This window comes from Dreissena polymorpha, chromosome 8 (genome assembly GCF_020536995.1).
Source record: "Dreissena polymorpha isolate Duluth1 chromosome 8, UMN_Dpol_1.0, whole genome shotgun sequence".
NCBI lineage: Eukaryota > Metazoa > Mollusca > Bivalvia > Myida > Dreissenidae > Dreissena > Dreissena polymorpha.
Genome location: NC_068362.1, coordinates 544,095 through 559,815, shown reverse-complemented (window position 1 = coordinate 559,815; position 15,721 = coordinate 544,095). Strand labels below are relative to the sequence as shown.

The following is a 15,721-nucleotide window of genomic DNA, read 5'->3' as shown; positions in this document are numbered from 1 at the left end:
AGACGAAAATCGTGGCAATTAATATTTCTAAAATTATTTCACCGCAACGTTTTACGCTATGTACCATTGAACGAGTTAAACTTCCGAGCATAATTTTAGATTGATTCGGATTGATTGCTGATTGATTCGGATTGACACTGCTTGTTAACTTTATCTTCATCAGCATACACAATTGACCAATCATATGGTGCTATTAATAGATTCTAATATTTAGAGAATGGACACTGTGGCTCTTTATTATACATTGCCTACTCATACACTTTTTGTATAACTTCTTATCAATTGATTGTATTTACTTCAGTTGGTTATACCAATATTGAAATAATGTAGTTGTACTCAAGACAGAGAGACGGGCAGGCAGGCAGGCAGGCAGGCAGGCAGGCAGGCAGGCAGGCAGGCAGGCAGGCAGGCAGGCAGGCAGGCAGGCAGGCAGGCAGGCAGGCAGGCAGGCAGGCAGGCAGGCAGGCAGGCAGGCAGGCAGGCAGGCAGGCAGGCAGGCAGGCAGGCAGGCAGGCAGGCAGGCAGGCAGGCAGGCAGGCAGGCAGGCAAGCGGGCAGGCGGGCAGGCGGGCGGGCGGGCAGGCGGGCGGGCGGGCGGGCGGGCGGGCGTTCGGGCGGGCGGGCAGGCAGGCAGGCAGGCAGGCAGGCAGACAGACAGACAGAAATACAGATAGACAGACAGACAGACAGACAGACAGACAGACAGACAGACAGACAGACAGACAGACAGACAGACAGACAGACAGACAGACAGACAGACAGGCAGGCAGGCAGGCAGGCAGGCAGGCAGGCAGACAGACAGACAGACAGACAGACAGACAGACAGACAGACAGACAGACAGACAGACAGACAGACAGACAGACAGACAGACAGACAGACAGACAGACAGACAGACAGACAGACAGACAGACAGACAGACAGACAGACAGACAGGCAGGCAGGCAGGCAGGCAGGCAGGCAGGCAGACAGACAGAGAGGCAGACAGGCAGGCAGGCAGACAGATCGGAAAAACCTAAAACTAAAATTAGCCTTTATTGTCTGGAGATTAAGATCACCAATACAACATGGTTAATACACAACTGAATTTATTCCACCAAAAAATAGAGATCATTTAATACGCAGACAGATTGATGAATGGAAATGAACAGTTTCAAACTTACCAGCTTTAGAGAATATGTTTTCAAAACGTCATATTGACAATAACGTCTGTCTTCTGACAAAAAAGACATTACAGTCAGTAATTTCTAATATGCAGCACATCTTTTTCAGTGCTGACCAATACAGATAAACATAAAAAGATGAAGAATATTCAACTGAAAAAATACTGCAACTTTGTAACCAAAAAGTATTGCATTTCAGATAGTTTGTCAATAGAAGCTCGTGCAAATTTTCTAAGAAATTTAACTTTTAATGACACGGTTTATATTGATGATGTTAGTAAACTACTGCAAATTGTTCTTGAAAATAACTGATCTGATTTCAATAATAATACTTACCTACAAACTATGGGTACTTCTATTGGAAGTCATATGACACCTTCTTATGTTGCGCTTTTGATGGGAAAATTTTAGGAAGATGTTCTTAACAATACGTACATTAAATCATATATATGGCTTTGAATTTTGATGACATTTGAATGATCTGGAATGGCTCGTAAGAAGATTAAAAAAGTATTGTTACATTAAATACCTTCAATTTCATCATCAAATGAACCTACATTATATCTCACCAGTTTGTATCTTTCTTGATGTATCTATATCAGAAAGTGAAAAGTGAACTATACACTGTTGTAACAAATACATTTTGTAAACCTATGAATATGCATATATAATTAGATTTGACGTCATCTCACCCCATGTCCTGTAAATTGGGTATTCCGAACGGTCAAGCTAAACGCTATATACGTATTATATCTGATGATAATGTGTTTAATCAGTTTCTAGTTTATTAAAATATATTTGAAAACTAGAAAGTATCCAACAAATTTTATTTGAAATGGATTTTGTAAAGTGAAAAATATGACACAAGCTAGCGCATTAGGTGTTACTCAGAGAAATACTGATTCAATAAAACCATTTACTGTATGTTTTAACACATCACGTCTTAATAATTCTAAAATATAACACAACTAATGGGATTCGTTAAGATAATCAAACAAGCAAAGTGTGAAGTCCGTAAATTCCTTTAAGCATATTTTAGCCTACAAACGACTTAAGAATATACGCAACAGTCGTGTAAGATGTTCAGTGTCTAATAATATCTGGTAAATGTAACCGAAGAAGATGTTCACATTGCAATTATATAAGAATATGTTTAAAAATCAATAGTAGTATTACTGGTTTATATAATGAATACCACTATGATGTTGATTGTACTACACATACTGTTATATATTGTAATAATTGTAAAAATTGCTATTAACAATACGTCGGACGAACTAAACAGAATGTATCCCGCAGAGGAATAACACTAGATTTGATATCAGGAACTGTTTAATAAATCCTTTTCTACCCAATTGTATAAACGCTGGTTAAAGTTACCGCTCGGTAACATTCAAACCTTGGTAAGTTTGCGGTTATTCAGGTTTAGTAACATTCAAGGTAACTCGATTGTATAAACACGATATACCGCCAATCGTAACACTTCGTCCATCTCCGGATTCTCCGTAAAGAGTAGACTCGTACCTAACTACCAGCCATCTTGGCTTTGATACACCCAACACGTGATCCGCCTGCGTTATAAGGCGATATACTACGCATAAAAATAGTGATGCAATATATAGTGGGTAAACGCATTATTACCATTCCAAATCATTTTCTTATTATTTTTTATGCAAAAACAAGCAATTGAATTATATATAATTACATAATAATTGATAAGTTGACTTTTACGGCAAACGGTATATTGCATGGTATTGTTTACATTTCAGAGTTAAAATGGATTTCAAGTCCGATCTAGAATATGCGACGAGCAAGCTGAAGATAGAGTTTAGTTTTAGCGACTACCAATTGAAAGCCCTAAAGAGTCTTTATGATTTGAAAGATACGATCGCAGTTCTTCTAACTGGCTCAGGAAAAAGCATTATTTTTCAGGTAGTAAGATGTTTTCGCGATCTTTACCACGATTGTTATATTGTGTTGAATGACAATAAGCAATTTGCTAATTCCACACCTAGCGACTATTCATAAATATATCTGTCTGTTTATTATTCATAGATTTCTGAGTAACTATGGACACATTCCTTGTTTAAAGAATGAAAAAAGTTGAATTTTCTGATTGCATTTTCCAGTTCATTCAAAAACCGTGTTATAAAATAAATTAAATATGGATTGCTGGAATTACGACAGAACAACATCATATTTGTAATGTGTCTTGTTTTTACAGGGGTTCAGATTTCTGCAAAGCGTTCAACAGACTTGGAGACCTGACATGTTTGTTTCCCAAAATACCTCACTTGGCACTTACAGCGACAGCAACACCAAATGCTATAGAAAACCTTATTGAAAGCCTCCAATTCAAGAACACAACAAAAGTATTAGCCAACTCTGACTGCCCTTATATTTTTTGGGGAAAAATAAGAAAGAATGCCAAATATTCACAAATATGAAAAGTATGATATGATAATGCATGAAGAGCTGCCTGAATTAAAAGAGCCAACATATTGAGTTTATAGTCACCATAAATTATGTACTGTGATATTTTGGAATCTCTAGGCTATTGCTTTTAACTACTTTGCTATGAACTAGGAAAACATGCATATTGTCCTGAATCCAGTACACAACCAGAAGATTGAATTGTAGCACAATTTCTCAAAAACTACAAGGACAGAATGAAAGCTCACATTATTTCTGAGCTTAGAAAGAAAAATCCAAAAGTTTGTTTAGTGCTTGAAACAGTTGCCTTAGTTATGGGTCTAAACGCGCCTTCGATTGCAATAGTTATTCATATGCAACCACCTACAACACTTGAAAAGTACATGCAAGAAATCTGTAGAGCAGGTTGCAATGGTAAACCTGCAAGTGCCTTGACTGTGTTATTATAACATCGGTGACATTTTGAAAAACAGGAAAGGAATGGACATTGAAATGTTCTCATACATTCAAAACAATTCCACATGCTTGCGCTTACATTTGGTTAATCATTTTGGCTACAGTAACAGCAGTGTCTTGTATTCAGGGAACCAAAATAGTTGTTGTAGTAATTGTATGGCTGGTTATATGACTGAGAGATGCCAATTAGAACCATTTTCACTCTGAACCATGAAAGAATTTATTCACAACTATGTTTACAGTACTTGTTTGTTTTTATTCATACATTATATAAACATGCAATTTAAAGTATATAATAAGAACAGGGACTATACAAACAGGTATGTATAGGTCCCTGCTAGAATTGGGCAACATCTTTCAATCAAGTACATGCTATGTTTTATCCTTAAACATGACACAGTTGCTTGACCTTTCACATTTGATAAATCCAAAATTAATTAACTTGAAATTGAATAAGAAATACCAGATGTTTCCTGGTCACGTTTTGTGAAAATAGTCTAAAAAGATGTATTTTAATGCGAAAGACAATGTCATGTTAAGTGGAGTATTTAAAAACTATAAAAAATTTGACGGATTTCACATTTTAATGTTGTTGTTTTTTTGCAATCAGGTCAATATCAAGGTGTTTATAGTGTATTCTTAATGTTTATGTTGGGTACTAATCAGTTCTGATTATTATGACTTCCTTAATGCATACATACGTGTTACACTATGTGTAGTCCAACTAATTTAGGTAAAAGTGGTCAATGTTATTCCATTTTGCATCTATCAATATCGCTACTTCTTTATCCATTGCAAGAAAATAAATGCCTGGTAAAAACATGACATTTATATTTAATATCTTTGCAATTTTATATTGCATATTATATAAGAAATGCTATTATCACACTATATGTATATTGAAAATCGTTACAATAACAATAAACAGCTCTATGCAACTGGATTAGCTTGTTTTACTCATAAATGTAGCACTATATTTTGACATTTTTCTGATAATATTTTTTATATATACTGGTATGTGCTTCTAGAATGATTAAATATAATATAAAAATTAACATCCCTTAAAGTAGAACAGTTTTATAGTGCTTTCTTTCTGTATTATTTAAGTTTTAATTACCATACTTTTTGGGCTTAAATGAACATAACCATTAAAGCGCAATGTATATCTATATTGTTCCAATTAATCAATAAATGCAAACGGTAAATATAAATGTTACTTATTCACAATTATCACAGAAATAATTACTAACAAAAATATACACTGGCAATTGTGTGTAAGATTAAATACAGGACTTACATCATCAAGAAACTCATAAATGTTGAAATGATATTCACTTTGTGTTAAAAACTTCAATGATTAAAATTTCCAGTATCCGAGATCATACTTAGATTTAAATGTTTCAACAGTACATAAAAATACGTTTTTTTACAAAGGAACACATTTTAATGTTTATCCCATAAACGTAATTAATACCTTTAAATTTTGTGAGTACCTGGGCTGGTTTTCTAGAATCTTCTAACATAAATCTAAAACTAAATTTGACTTAGATGGACATTTTATATCAATTTACAGTGCCAAGTTCAACAATTTATGCTCTCAAAATGAAAAATTTACTTCACAGCATAGAATATTATTTACAGTTGCACAAACAATGCCAGAATCATGAACATTGATATGAAAAGAATTGGTGATTTTCTTAGACAAAACTGTTAAATACATATTCAGAATGTATTATTGTAATATTCATTCGTTTTTTAGTACCAACGCGCGTTTCTCTTACTTTATTATTTATAGTAATTGCATATTTTATCATTTTGACTGCATTTATAAACTGTATCATTTTTTGAGTATTAATTTTACAAAATCAAATTTAACAATTAGTTTTGATGTAAAATCAGTTTTTATATGCAAGTGTCTATTTCACTTTCAAATTATAACAGCATATTATACATTATTGAAAAGATTATTCCAAGCTTGATGTCATATTCCAACTTTGCATTGTGTATTTAATTGAACATTGTATTAAACTGTATGGGAAGCTATATTGATTAAGTAATGTATCTATCTATCTATCTATATATACTGTCTAATTCCCCTTTCGGGTATTATCGACAGGTGTGTTGTATTATACAAAATGCATTATTTCTACCACAAGTATACCATTTAAGGCCTATTGCTACTAATTAGGTACTGTATAAATTGTATTCACTATTATTTATATTAAATTCAAATTTTTAAGGCTTCATCTCCATTCGTTAGATACTGATGGGAAGCAAACAGCATAAAACCAGAACATACTGTGAGTTACTCGCAAGCTGTTCTGGTTTTATGTTGTTTTCACATAGCAATTTCCACTTTAGCTCTGAGTGGGAAAGGGTTAACATACTGATTTCCTAGTAAAGTGTATTTGTGATGATAAAAAATACACTAGAAGATTATTAATGCTGGAAAATGCTGAAAAAGTGTGTATTGTCTCCATTTTTAAGTGTATTGAAAGCACACTAAATGCAGAAAAATACAATGCAATTACTGTTGCATGAAATGTGCATTAAATGCACTTTTTCTTTTAATTATATGCTTAAGTGAATTGAAATCATCTTTAAATAACATTTTATTCCCTCGGATCGAATGATCGGGGGGCATATTGTTTTTGGCCTGTCTGTTGTGTGTGTCTGTCGAAAACCTTAACCTTGGTCATAAATTTTGCAATATTGAAGATAGCAACTTGATATTTTGCATGCATGTGTATCTCATGGAGCTGCAACTTTTGAGTGGTGAAAAGTCAAGGTCATCCTTCAAAGTCAAAGGTAAAATACACTATATGATATCATTCGTATGAATCATGTGTTCTGCTTGAAAAAGAAATCTGCCACTTCTGTTTTGTTGTATGAAAATTACCCATAAAATTCATTTGAAAGCTCAAGAGATAAATAAAAGCATGCTACACCCTACTCCTTTTAACATGACTTGATGGTAATTAGTTCCCAATTCTATATAGCCAAGGGCAAATTTGCAGATTTGACAAGTCTGAACTGGGATCCAAGAGGCAGAGTCTTTCCTTATACTTGTATTTAATTTAATTTAAGATCTGATCAAAATTTTGCTCTTTGGCAAATATTAGTTGGTCACAGTATTCAACTGAAGTTTTTTCACTTTGTAGTTATTATATTTTTATAATTTTAATATCAGATAACATCTCTCTTCAAAAGTTTAACATGATAATAGATTGCTTGGTGAATTCAGAAACAAGATCAATGCATCATAACATTAAATAATAAAAATATGTAAATTTGGCAGTTAAAAAAACAATAAATTATCTGCCTTAAATCTGAGATGATATGGTGATGTATTGGAATTTCTCTTAAAGATAATGTGTCCCATAATTGTATAATTGTATAGTCACATCATGAGTGGTGTCATGATACAATTTAAAGCCTATAATTTGCTAAAATTTACTATAATTAAGTGACAGTATAACTGATTTGGTTGTATGCACATGCAGATATATCATGTTTTGTGCTGAGGACAGTGGCAAACAAGAGCACCGCATAGCGGATGCCAATGCTCGGCTGCGGGTAAAGTTTTGAATAAATGAAAGCTTTTCAGAAGAATATGAGAGGTCACAGTGACCCTGACCTTTGTCCTAGTGACCCAAAAATGGGTGTGGCATGTAGAACTCATCAAGGTGCAGCTTCATATGAAGTTTCAATGTTGTAGGTGGAAGCACTGAGATTTTAGAGCCAATGTTAAGGTTTAAGCAAGCCGGACAACGAGCTGTACATACACAGTGTGTTAAGGCTTGATAAGCATTATAATTCAAATAAATTATATGTTTGTTATATTTTAAATTTAAGTTTAATGTATGAAATTTTCTATGGAGCATACTCTTATTTCTTATTATTGTTATTTAAAGTAATAAGAATATTACTTATATCTTTTGTTCTTTTCTTACATTTGTACAGATTCAGCATTAACTAGAAATGGCGCGGCAGAGGCCGACGCGTATCCCCACGCCGAATGTTTGACCTAGGTGTGCCCCAGGGTTGGTAATGGGGCCATGCATAGCTGAGATTGACCGTATTGTCATAAGAGAAGTTCATCATCAATTAGAAGTGAATCGGTGTAGAAAAGAAGAAATTATAGTAAAAGGCAATTTTGGGTGGGTGTGGTCTATGTGGGCGGGGCCCCAGGGTTGGTAATGGGGCCATGCATAGTTGAGATTGACCGTATTGTCATAAGAGAGGTTCAGTATCAATTTGAAGTGAATCGGTGTAGAAATGAAAAAATTATAGTAAAAGGCAATTTTGGGTGGGTGTGGTCTATGTGGGCGGGGCGCCCCAGGGTTGGTAATGGGGCCATGCATAGTTGAGATTGACTGTATTGTCATAAGAGAAGTTCAATATCAATTTGAAGTGAATCGGTGTAGAAATGAAGAAATTATAGTAAAGGCAATTTTGGGTGGGTGTGGTCTATGTGGGCGGGGCCCCAGGGTTGGTTATGGGGCCATGCATAGTTGAGATTGACCCTAATGTCATAAGAGAAGTTCAGTATCAATTTGAAGTGAATCCGTGTAGAAATGAAAAAATTATAGTAAATGGAATTTTTTGGTGGGTGTGGCCTATGTGGGCGGGCGCCCCAGGGTTGGGATTGGGGCCATGCATAGTTGAGATTGACCCTAATGTCATAACAAAAGTTCAGTATCAATTTGAAGTGAATCCGTGTAGAAATGAAAAAATTATAGTAAATGGAAATTTTTGGTGGGTGTGGCCTATGTGGGCGGGGCGCCCCAGGGTTGGGAATGGGGCCATGCATGGTTGAGATTGACCGTATTGTCATAAGAGAGGTCCAGTATCAATTTGAAGTGAATCGGTGTAGAAATAAAGAAGTAAATGTAAAATAACCTAAAAAAATGAGTGATAATTTCTGACGCGGCCCCACCCCAACCGCTATAACTTTTGACCCAGGGGTCAGATCAAAATTCCAAATAGTGCAGGGTCGCACATATGCTCATAGCTACCATGTGTGTAAGTTTCAAGGTTCTAGTGCTTTTAGTGTAGGAGGAGATAGCGGCCAGGACGGACAGACAGACAGACAGACAGACGGACGGACGGCGGAGATAACCACAATATCCCCACCTTTTTTTCAAAAAGCGTGGGGATAATAACACATTGTTTTTGTACTAGTCTTGTGAGACCTATATTAATTAAGAAATCCTGCTCAGTGCTGGAAAATCAAGAATCTGCTTTACCAACCAACATAATTATATATTTAAAGAAAAAGTGTTAATAAAGTAAAGTAAATAATAACTGTCAAACATGATTGTGTTACCTTGCCACTTACCTATATTGAAAGGCTTTTATTACTTTAGTTTTTTGCCAAAATTTTTTTATTGAGTCACAGTAAGAAAATATTGATACAGGGAAACAACACCTACATGTAAGTCACCTTTTAAATTAAAAATGTATATCACTTTTAAAAAGTTAATGTTACATTACTTCAAATTGCAATCAATTTAAACTAAAATTTACAAGAGGGTGATATTAATTTTGTAAAGAACTAAGAAATGACTGTATTTAAAATGCAGTTGTTTTTTTACAAATATTTATTGGTTATTCTATTATTCTCTGATACTTTTTTTATGTAATACTCTCACAACCAAGTTTAACCATACTAATGTAGTCTATTCGGGTAAATGGACTTGTTACATGCTTAAAGTTTCATTCTGGGGTTCTTATAGATTCTGTCTGGATTTTCCAATAAACAATAGTGGACAGAGGGCTGATTAATCTGTTATTAGAAACCCAAATGTCATAACAAAATCAGTAATTTAAATACCCTTTGTAAATTTTCTCTTAGAGTTAAGAAAATATTACATATTTCTACTAAAAAAAAGCTGTTTTCTTCCATAGTATTGCTTTTACATTGCATGGGCGGCTTTCTTAAAAAGTTTATGCATAGTTCACAAAATATTGCATTCATAATTTAACTTAGATAATTTCTAAATACCTTTAAAACTAAATAAGTAACTCGTGCAACATTTATTAACTCAAAGATTTAAAGGAAAAACTAAAAGAACAATAGCAACTATTTTTTTTAAGTTAACTCATATTATTTTACACGTGTTCACATTTTAATTCTCGGATCAGTGCAAATATCACATGTCAGTTTAACGTACTAGTAAAAATGCATTTGTATCAAAAGAAAGTACATGTAATCAAGTGTGTTTTTTAGTTTCATTTGTGCTGCTACAAAATCTTTGACAAATTTTGTTCTGAGGAGTACTCAGTAATATGAAAATGTTATGTCATTGTAGCTAAATGTACATGTACGCTATTTTTATATTCAATTTGATAAAACAATATCATAGTAGGGGTTGCAGTGCTCCAGCTAGGCCTAAATCGAAAGGCGCCGAGCCCTATCCTCCCGCACCTCTGCCCTGCCACCCCGAACCTCCGCCCTGCCCCCCCCCCCCCTCCCCCCAAAAAAATTATATATTTTTTTTTTACATATGATTATTCATAAGTCTCTTATTACATTGTAATTACTTTAATACTCTTTGTAGACATTTTATTTGAATGGTTTAATATTAATGGGAATAATACAATTATTTATAACATGTAAATTAACATGCAATAGGAAGCATTTCAGAAACACCCACGCGCTCGTACGTGCCCTTTTGACAAAATATTGCGCGTCGAAAGTGCCCTTTTGACAAAATACTGCGCGTCGAAAGTGCCCTTTTGAATAATAAGCCCCCCTGACCTTTTCAAATCCTAGCTGGAGCACTGGGGTTGTATTATTGGATAAACCAACTTTTTGACACTCCACTAATATTGAGCTGATTTTTTTAATGGGCAATATTTGGTTCAAAAGAAGACCTGTAAAAATAACCTAAATTCTTTGAATTTTTTTCATAAGAATAATTGAGATGCACTGAATTACAGCACCTTAACTAATTTACTTCCAGGTTAAACTAATCTGCTTGGACAGGGACATTAAATTTCAACTCTTGTGTCGTCCAGCTCGGCCATAGGGTTGTTTAAGAAGCTTACAAAACATAATTAATTGCCCACACAATTTTAAAATGTGTGTGTTTGATATTTTTGCTTTATGAAAATGTAATGAATACTTAAAAAAAAAAAAGTTGAAACACATGATATATGTTAGTTTTACAACATACGATGACCACAGACTTGTACTTTTGACCAGACAATTAGAATACTTGAGATGGTTGAATGGCCAGTCTTGGAAACTGGCCATGAAAAGTTAATGTGCATCTAGCTGTGTTGACAAAAAGTATTAACAATATTGGATAAATGCTTACCACAAACTTGCTCCAAGAAACTTGACTTGAAGATGATTGTGTTTTATGTCTTAAGCACTATAACTATGAAACACAAATCTGTATTGTTAGTTTCATAGAAATACTGCTGACGACAATTCGAACCATGGTAAGAAGTTAAAAAACAAAGTTATAGCTATTACAGGGTGCCGCTACTACAGAACTTAGATATCCAAATTTTCCTTGTTCTTCTCCAATTCCCAGGACAGAGCGTTCATATCTTTGGTCTTAAATCGAGGCAATCTATAGCCTAACTGCACTGCATACTTTATGTATCGCGTTCCTTAGTATTGGGCATGATTTGCACTTTGTTTTCCTTCAATTGACAACAGTCGATGGGCGCGGCCATTTTGCTTGAAAGAAGTCCGAAAACAAAATGGCGCCCACGTTATACCAGAGGCTTCCTTATGCAATAAAAAGCCGGTTGGATCCAGAGTGGATATACCGCAAAGTAAACTGACCGCGCATAGTGGAATTTAACCACCGGTAACTTTAACCAAAACATTCCCAAAATGCATTTTATAATGACGTAATTTTCGCGCGAAGTGTCACGCTCATAAACAGCGACATGTATTATTTTTATCAAATTCATTTACAAATGAATTCACAATAAAATAAAGTGTACATTTTAACTATGAGGTTATCAAAATGACCAGGGACAAATTGATAATGATGTCGGGATTTGCATCATTAAGCGGAATCCCTGGTGCTTCCAAACTGCAAGAGAGTGCTTGCAAAGACGTCTATTTTTCAAGTTGTTTTAGACGTAGCATAAAAAGTATAAATGGTCGTCGTAACATGCTCGCCTATTTTCTAATTTGTCTTATATCCCGTTTTCATGACTGCGTTATAAAATAATACGGGAAATCATTTCGCAAAATAACGGTTTTTACACATTCAAAGCACAAGCTGATTAACTTAAAATTACATCAGAAAATCACTCTGTCTGTTGTCCAATATTGCATATTGCAGTTGAGAAAAGTGCGAGTTTTTTTTGACGGTTTATTATAAACGCGACTTATTTCACATGTAAATGAACTGCATAACGTCATTTGAATTGTCAATTTATCACATTTTCCTTATTTCGTTCAATGTGCATTTTTATAATCCGTGCATATACTTATGACATTTTAGAATGTGCAACAAGCCATACAAATATCGCACAATTCATAAAGAATCTGCACTGTTTGCTTTCCGATTTAATTCACGTTCGGCATAGAGATGTGCTAAATATAAGATGTTAAAAATAGCACCACATTGGAATTCGGAATGTCCGATTTTGTACACGGTATAATGCATTTATTTATCTGTTGTGTAATGGGATGTTTTCCATTCTTTGTTTATTAAAATATAAAATTATTTTCTTGTACAATTAGAGAATTTACAATAGACAAATTAAACATTGTTCAAGTTTAAATATATCTTTGTATGCAGAAATCTGCAAATGCACCAACGGCTATTATTTGAGCCGCGTTCTGATGAATCTTGGCTAAATGCATGTGCGTAAAGTGTCGTCTCAGATTAGTCTGTGCAGTCCACACAATTTATTCAGGGACGACACTTTCCGCTTTTCTGGTATTTTTATTTTTAAGGAAGTCCCTCCTAACCGAAAATCAAGTTTAGTCGGAAAGTGTCGTCTCTGATTAGCCTATGTGTACTGTGGGATGACACTTAACGCACATGCATTAAGCCCAATTTTCTCAGAACAAGGCTCATTTGATAAACTGTTCCGGTTCATTTTAACAGCAGTAATGCACAAAGAGTACATGACGTGGCGTGTGACGAAGAAGAAAGTTTATTGAGTTATTAAACTTATTTGAATATAGTGAACGGATGGCATAAGGGTCTTTATTTAACTATGCTAAAATAATTATTAAAGACCCTAGGTGCAAAACCGTCAATTATTGAATTAAATGGTTTATTTATGGATTTTAAAGAATTATTAAAGGTAAGATACTAGTTCGAATGTGTTTTGTTTTTTGTTTGTACTTTTGTCGTTCCCTGTTCTCGGTGAAATGATTTTAACATGGGCGCCATTGATGCATCGGATCACACACGGCATACCCATAACAGAATATAAAAAACACCTTTTGTGCGTCCTTAAATTCGTCGTCCGAAGTCGGAAATCGTATTGCACTGTAAATTAAGTCAAATAAAGTGTCAGTCGCTGCAATTTGTTGTTTACTCGTCGAAATTGTGAAGGTCGTCGATGGTTAGCTTTTTTTATGTCGCGCGTCGCGGCCATTTTGTATAGGTTACCTCTCGGTTACTTGTACTTACCCACCTAGAGAAGCAGGGTATGTTTTAACCGGGTTTTAACCGATCGTTATAACTAACCAAATTTTATACAAACGCTTACCAACCAGTAACCAACATGTTACCGACTTTTAACCGCCGGTATGTGTTTAACCGCCGGTTTAACAGTTTATACAATCGGGTGCTGATGTATTGTTTGACCCTTAGTGTGTATTTCCATACACATACATATACATACATTTGACAAGTAACTAGTTTCAAGTGACAAATCAATAATTGTTCATGTGTGTAACTTGATAAAAGAGGCTTTTGTCTGTGTGTCTGTCCTATTGATGTTGTTGAAAACAATTTAGACCGTTTATGCAAAGAAACAATTCGGATACATAAATTAAAAACTATGACTCCTAACGGTCTAAATGATAAACTGCTTTATGACATACAGAACATAAGCTACTTTACATATACATTTGATGCATGCAATATACTATGTTGTTTTTTTATAAATTATATTATTACTAATAAACTTTTGTTTCAACACTGATCCATCTTTGTAATTTGTAATATAATGTGTAACAAATATATTTTCCGCCAGACGTTAAGTTACTGAATATTGGCGTCATTGTCTATGTTTTTGTTTATATTGTTACAACTGATGAAGGCTATAGCCGAAACATGTTAAGTATTTAACATATTTTAATAAACAAAAGTAACGTGTTTATACGGTAAATTGTATTTTATTATTGGATATTTGATTACAAAGTCTAACAAATCACCACTTGGTCATCAGGCTTAAAACCTTAATAGCATAATTTTAAAGCAATATTTAAGGGCTGCAACGAATCCAAAAAAATTGTTCGGATCCGAATCCGAATCCAAATATGGTATCTTACAGTTTTTCGGATCCGGATCCCTCAGATAAGAGAAAATAAGAATTTTCTGTCTAAATTAAAGAAATCAATGTTTTTGAAGTATAATTTGACTAAAAAACATTAAACATTTATTACCAAACAACATAACACTAGTTGCAATAATTCAACTATCAGCTTTAAAACCCAATGGGTTGCTGATAGTTGCAATGCGCTCTCTCTTGGCCATGGCTGCAAAATGCAAGGGTTAAGGAACACGGAAACTGCAAGAACTTATACAAGTTTACCTATCTAAACCACAAACTCATCCAAATGGTACCATTAAAGCAAGAAATAATTGATTTTATTGACTTAGGTTTTGTTTTGTACGCTGTATCCGCCATATTGGAAAATTGACCGAATATTGGTTAGGTCGCAGTGCACCAATATTCTGCATGTCGGGTTATGTGCTCCAGCCTATAAAGTCGATAACGATGTGGTATTCGATACAGAATACACTGTTTCAAATTTAAACATAAACATGTCAGCGAGAAAAGTGTGTTGAAACATCGTCGTGTTTTTATAGGGTGCATGCAAAGGATGACATCAGTAGGTTGCCATTCAGGTAAATTTAACATGTTAATGAAGTTTATTCATTATTTTCCTCAATTTGTCTCAAACGACGTCTGTTTTAGTGAAGCGCACGGATTCGCTGCGCTGAACTGCACCCATGTTTATGAAGGGGTGCATATGGACTGCCAGAGCCGCCATAGCAAAAATTATCAAAAGCTCTGGGAGTCCGTTTATATGGACTAACATAACACATGTCTCGTTAAACATTGTAGCAATGTCAAAATAAAACGAAACCTTAACACTTATTCACTTTATAGTTTGATCGTTTACATACACTTTTCACTGTTCATACAGTTTGATGTTTGTTTTCACAAAAATCAACAAATCAACATTGTCCGGGTCCAGGCAAGCCCTATGAGCACTGACAGGTCTCCTGCTGTGGAGAAGATTACCTCACTGGGCATCGAGGTTCCTTGCATTACAAGATTGCATTTAAATTTAGTATATGACAAAATATGCTTTCAAGACAATACATTAATGCATAATGTCATTATGCAGGAACACAATTTGACAGGTCGCGAAATTAAGCAAAATTTACCTGAATAACATTCCAGCCACACTGGATCCACTACCGTTGTTTTTAATACAACTCAGA

The 15,721-nt window shown here is 34.6% G+C and overlaps 1 protein-coding gene across 7 annotated transcripts in view; it reads right to left on the bottom strand.

Annotated features, from left to right (window-relative positions):
• The window catches only part of LOC127841009 (MAM and LDL-receptor class A domain-containing protein 1-like), a 142,517-nt gene that overhangs the window by 69,857 nt on the left and 56,939 nt on the right, over positions 1–15,721 (bottom strand). The window lies entirely within an intron of this gene.